This window comes from Lates calcarifer, linkage group LG18, assembly GCF_001640805.2.
Source record: "Lates calcarifer isolate ASB-BC8 linkage group LG18, TLL_Latcal_v3, whole genome shotgun sequence".
NCBI lineage: Eukaryota > Metazoa > Chordata > Actinopteri > Centropomidae > Lates > Lates calcarifer.
Genome location: NC_066850.1, coordinates 5729456 through 5735866, shown reverse-complemented (window position 1 = coordinate 5735866; position 6411 = coordinate 5729456).

The window sequence follows — 6411 nt, the reverse complement described above, 5'->3', positions numbered from 1 at the left end:
TTTTATGTCTTCATTAAACTCTAGTCTTGAGACAAAGGTGCACCTCTGCCCTTACACTAAGAGAGAATTATTACATAATAAAATTAAGTGAAATGAACTGGTTTCTAATAACTGTAAGTTGTGTTCACAAACATTGTGTTTGTTCCTGGGAGCCCTGTAATTGTTCTAGATTTTGAAATTTCAGATAAGAAACAAACTTGTTCCTGCAGGTTTTCCATTGTTAGGGGCCTTGGTGCCACGACTCACAAAATACATATGACATATGACTGCATGTGACGCCTAATTCCAGTGGTGGAAAGTAACTAAATACAATTGCTCAAGTGCTGAGATACAGTTTTGAGATACTTATCAAACATCTACATTTATCAGTTTATATTGCACTGGGTGGTAAGAGGTTTTGGCAGGTTGCCATTGAAGCAAACATAGATGGGCATGAGGTCCAGCTGGATTTATGACAAGCACTGGGTCACATGTCCCCTGTCTTCATATCACTCTCCAACAGTTTATTGGTAAAGCTTGAAATCAGAAGGCCAAACCAGTTACTTTGCCCTGCAAAAGTGAAAGAATCTCTTGGTTAATCTCAGTGTTTCATATTGTGGAACAGCATGTAGTTAATACGGTAAGCTACAATCACACAGTCAAATCAATAACAGTGACACTTTGATTATGGTTTAAAAATTCCCAGTCTACAGCAAAGGGGGCAGCATGTTCCTGTGAGGGGAGTGAGAAAGAGTGTGCAAAAGTTCATCGCAATCCATCCAATCGACTTTGAGACGTTAAACTCAAAACCACAAATGTCACCAAAGTCTTTAGGGTTCATCCTCTGGGTGCCATGAATGTCAGTATAAAGTTTAATGTCTGGTCATCCAGTAGTTGATGAGTGGATGGACTGACAAAAAGAAGGAAAGAATCATAGAAGGAAGCCTCCTCCAAAATTCAGACTCCTGCCTGAACATGACGTTTTACTGCAGATTAGAAGCGGCTTCGTCAGCAGGTTGAAAATATTGGGAGCCTTTGTTGTTAGCATATTGGACTCCCATCATGTTTAATTCATAGTGAAATATTTCACAGCCAGACCAATACAACAGTGGCCCACTGAAAATACTGGACATTACACTGAGTGCTTTTACTGCCGGTAGAGAAGGCCACTCAGCAGCTACACAAGCTTTTTCTGTGTGAGTGTGTGTATGTGTGTGTGCTGTCACTTCAGAGCCAGCTTGCATTTACAAGTGATTAGCTCTGTCCAGGCCCATTAGCTGTGCACAATATCTAATGTACAGATCACTGTAATAACCACAGAGCTCACTGTGTCGCATCAGACAAACTACACTCTGTCTACAGAGAACACATACATATGAAACTCTGCTTTACTGATAGTACACCTCCCCTCCTCCACTACACACACACACACACACACATACACACACACACACACAAACACACACAAACACAAAACCTTTAGCCCTCAACTTCCCCTGCCCCTCCCCTTGTAATCTGTAATAAGGAACAGGTTTATCATAGCAAAGTCTACTGGTCAAGGCCAGATTGTATCTTAAAGGTTCTCAGGACCATAAAACACACACACACAGACACACAGAAGCACCTGGAAAAACACAGCTTGCCCAGAGTTCACTAATTGAATATAAACAGTCTTACTACTGTCTCTGAACACACACACTATCTATTTCAGTATTTTCACAGATGCAGAAAACACAAACACATTAATGGGTTTCTGGTTTCTAGATGCTGAGGATATGTTAGTAGTATGTGTATGTGTGTGTGTGTGTGTGTGTGTCCAAGTTTTATCAACCACGTGTGACCACCAGAACTTGCTGTAAATAAGTGACGTGAGTTTTTCTTGCAGTTAGTGAGTGTTGGTTTAAGGGTGTCTCTCAACCTTATGACTTGAAGAAAAACCTGTTTATAGCTACTGTAGTGTGTGTGTGTGTGTGTGTGTGTGTGTGTGTGTGTGTGTGTGTGTGTGTTTGGATGAATGTACATCTCTGTATGCTAGTGTGTATTTTAATACCAGGAAATACAGGATCAACCAGCATTACCCTTTTAACTGAACATGTTAGTTGTCATTGTGTAATTTGGAAACAGTCCATTCCTGGCTATACTTTCATGGCAGGAAAACAAGAGTAAAGTTAAGCCCCTAAAATCGAGGGACAGTCTGCTCATTTCAATTCTGATGCTCATTTATTTCTGCAGTATAGCAGCAGTTAAAATGAGTGTGTTTCTCTTTCACAACCTCTTTCTGATATGGTTTATGGCTGGCAATCTGCACTTTTACAGCACACTTTGAAGTTGATTTTACCAAGGAAGCTGTAGATTCAGAAACCGCAGCACGCACTGTAAGAAAGCACAGCACTGTACAGGATAATACATTCTGTTTATTTCCTTAAGAGAAAATCTTTCTGAGCATAACACCGTTAGATAATCGCATGTGGGTGTTCGAGGTTGAACAATTTTGAAAATCTTGTGTGGTCCCTTATGCGTGCGAAAGCTGTGAGCTTATGTCAGGATGAGTTGCTCTCACTCTTCCCTGGTTTTGCATTTCATTTCCTCTCCTACACACACACACACACCTCTCACTCTCTAAAATCTTTAGTTTCAGGTGATTTGAAACTATGAGGGCTTCCCCCTCCTGGCTGCTGTTACTATGGTAAATGGAGTTAGAAATTAAAATATAAAAGTTTGATCTTTTAGGAGGAGGAGAGCAGGATTCAACTGTGGACTTATGTTGTTACAGACTTTTCAGTGCCTTGCTCAGTGGCACTTTTGCAGGATTAGGTCTCTCTTCCTGTGACCTTTTAGCTGCTGGATGGATGGTCTGTATAGAGATACACAGTGTTTGTTTGTGTTCAGCTACACTCCAGCTCCTCCAGTCTATTTAAACACACACAAACTCCCATTAGGCTGACACAAACAAACGCACACAGAGGACACGTACACACACAGACATGCACTCTGTCTGCAGACTAACCGGTGCACCATTTAAAACTCAGTGCCAGGTTAATCTGGGCCGTGTAAACAGACAAGGGGACAGAGGCTGCTGCTGCTGCTGCTCTCAGGCCACAGGAGGAGGCAGCAGGAACCTGTGATGACTCCACTCAGGAGCCCACATTGCCCGGTGCTAACTTGCAGCCTCTGCTTACACAGCTACACGATTACACTAAACACGCCGAGGTTGCAACATCATCGCTACTGCATGGGGGTGGGATAGGATTTGTCTTAAAGCTAGTCCAACACTGCAAACATGCAGGTGATTATTTTTTCTTTTCTGTGTTTTACATTGAAACACAGTGAGAGAAGTGTCTCATGTTAATGTCAGAACCAAATGAAAAAGATTTCATGCTATTTTTAAAGAAATATTTTCACAGTAAAATGCACTCAATAAAGAATTTTCCTCATAATCTGTTGTACTCACTGCACACCTCAGAGTCATTTAGAAAAGGGAAACAAACAGAGTTTTGTCAGACCACACACCAGCTCAGATGAGCATTTAACATCACGAAAGATGGTCAACGCACTGCTCTGCCTGCTGCTGCCTCCACTGCTGAGCAAAGTCAGTACTAACCTGCATTTACCAAGGTCATTAGTCAGCAGCAGTGTTTCCACTTCACTAGCATCCTGGTCCACAGCTATAGTTACAAGGTTAAAAATGCTTCATTCGAGGGGCAGCTGGAGGTAAGTGGCGAGCGTCTGATGGGTTAATGAAAGAGCAAATAAGTAAGAAGAAAAAAGAGGGGGGAACAAGAAGGAAGACGCATTATAAATCCAATTGTGATTTAATAACATCTTAATGTCACAAACCTTTGGTGAGAACACTAAAATAAATTCTTATATTATTTATTGTATTATTGTAAGTCTAAATTTAAAGCCACAACACGAAACTAACAGACACTTGATTCCACACAGGGGCATGTTTGCAAGGACAAAAAAAAATGCAAGGGTGACCTCTGTTTAGTAAACACACACACACACACACACACAGAGAGAGAGAGAGAGAGAGAGAGAGAGAGAGAGAGAGAGAGACACACAGCCCTTCATTAGGCCCTCATGGAAACTCTCAGTCAGCTAAAAAGGTTATGTAATAAGTATTTATCTGTGTTTATATGTATTACAACAATCACACAAGTCCCACCACAGCAATAACAACTGGTTTAGACATATGATACCAGTATAGTGCATCTTCCCATGTTTTAAATAGTCTCATGGTATTTCTGTTTAGCTGACAGTGGACTATTATAGGATGATTACATATGTTTGTGTAGTATTGTTAAACAGTAATATATCACTGTCAAATAAATTGTCACAGGCTGATGTAAAGACTAAACACTGCCTCAAAGAAAACACTGCTTGTTATCCCATGCTCTGCATTTCTCTCTATGTGTTTGTCTTTTGCTTTTTTAAATTTCTTTTTTTTTTTTTTTCTCAGATTCATGATAATATTGAACTGAAACGTTATTATCATTGGCCACATCAGCAGTATGGTTCCGGGGGAATGCAATGCAAGTCTGTCGCTGTTAAAAGTTAACAGCTTTGGTTCAGACTGACTTTTGGATGGATTGCAATGAAAGATAGTACAGACATTCATGTTCCCTCAGGATGATATGCAACAACTTTGATAAGTTTTCATATTGGCTCAAATATTTAATTTGTCCAGCACTTTAATTTACGACCAACATTAATTGCCATCAGCCTCAACTGTACTTAATGTTTAATGCTAATTAGCAAATGTTAATGCTGTTAATGCTAAACTATGACAGTGAACATGGCACACATTGCACCATCTTAATATCAACGTGTTAGCATTGTCATTGTGAGCATGATTAGCATTTAGCTTAAACTCTGCAGTATAGCCTCACAGCTGCTAATAGGACTTACTGCTTAAATGCTACATAAACCTTACAGTAACTGCTAATTGCTTGAATTAGTCATTGCGGTGGGATTATTTTTCTCATGCAGTAGTCTGTTGACCTGGCTGCAGGATTTCCAGATCTGACGGTGTGACATTGTTGTGGCAGTTATCTGGTGAACATCCTATCATTACAGTCAGTTTATGTGACTGCCAAATCACACGTCTCTACAGTGTGGAGTAAAGTGGAGGTTATCAATCTTCTATATAAATTTCTACCTATGCTAAAATACAGTTCTACATAGCAACATTTAAAATAAGCTCAATAAACAGACATAAAAAGATGCATATGAGATAAAGCACCACTTATTTTGTCTCTACATACTAATTGTTGAGATAAAAAATGAAGTAAATAAAGTTTTTATGCGCATATATACAGTACATTCATACAGTAAAAAGATCCACAGCTTATTCATGTAACATTTACATAAACTGAGGCATAGAACTGGCTGTTCTCTCTGTCTGCAGTCTGTGCGTTTGTACTTTCTCCCACACACATGACATCTAAAGACCCCCCCCCCCCCAATCTCTTTCTCTCTCGCCTTACCACCATTTCTCTCCCCTCCCTCGCCTTCTCCTGTCCTTTTATTTCATCCTGCTGTAGGACAAAAAAAAAGGGCCACTCTGATGTAAGTCTACTAATTGATCATGACAACAGGCTGAATAGATGGAGGCGAAGAGTACTGAACACACAAAAAGATCCTATTTACGTTGACATCACAAGCCTCATGTCCCATCCATTCACTTCTGCTCTCCTCTAGCTTCTTTTAGAAATACAAAATTTGCTCAATTATTTTATTTATTCCCACTTTCATTTAGTTCAATCATTCTCGAGACTTTGCAGAGCAGAGATCATTTCCTGTATTTATATATAATTATGTTGTGTAAGTGAACTGTTTACATGTTATGTCTCTCAGGTTGTTTTATACTGCTTCTGAGTATTTCTCAGCTCAAATCATCCACTTAATATATTTAATATATTTTATTTATATTAATATTTAAGTCAACTAACAGTTGATTCAGCCTCTAGCTCAACAACACAAAGATCATTACCTTGTCTTCAGCGCTCCATTAGGTGCTCAGTGAAAGCTTAAGCTGACTGCTACTTAATTATTCACCTCTGTTTCTGGTGTAAGCAAGGTCATTGTTGTCCTCAGGCGTCGGCAAAGGGTAAATCCCAAAATTCACAAGCCACTCAGCCGAGCAGGACCCCAAATGTCGGTGGTTTCCTGCCAGATTTAGAATGCATGAGTGAGAAGGCATCACGCTATTATCATAGTCAAAATGTACCAGCATGTGGTGGGTGATGATTTTCTCTCACTCTGTCTGCCTCCTGTAAAAGCTGACACACAATGAATCAATTATTCTTCGTAGATGCAAATGCCATCCATCTGACTTTTATCTGACCTTAAAGAAGCCAAATGTGTGTGGGAGATTTATTTTGACGGGGGCATGTAACACCTCATTCATGCTGTAAACAGTTTACGCAT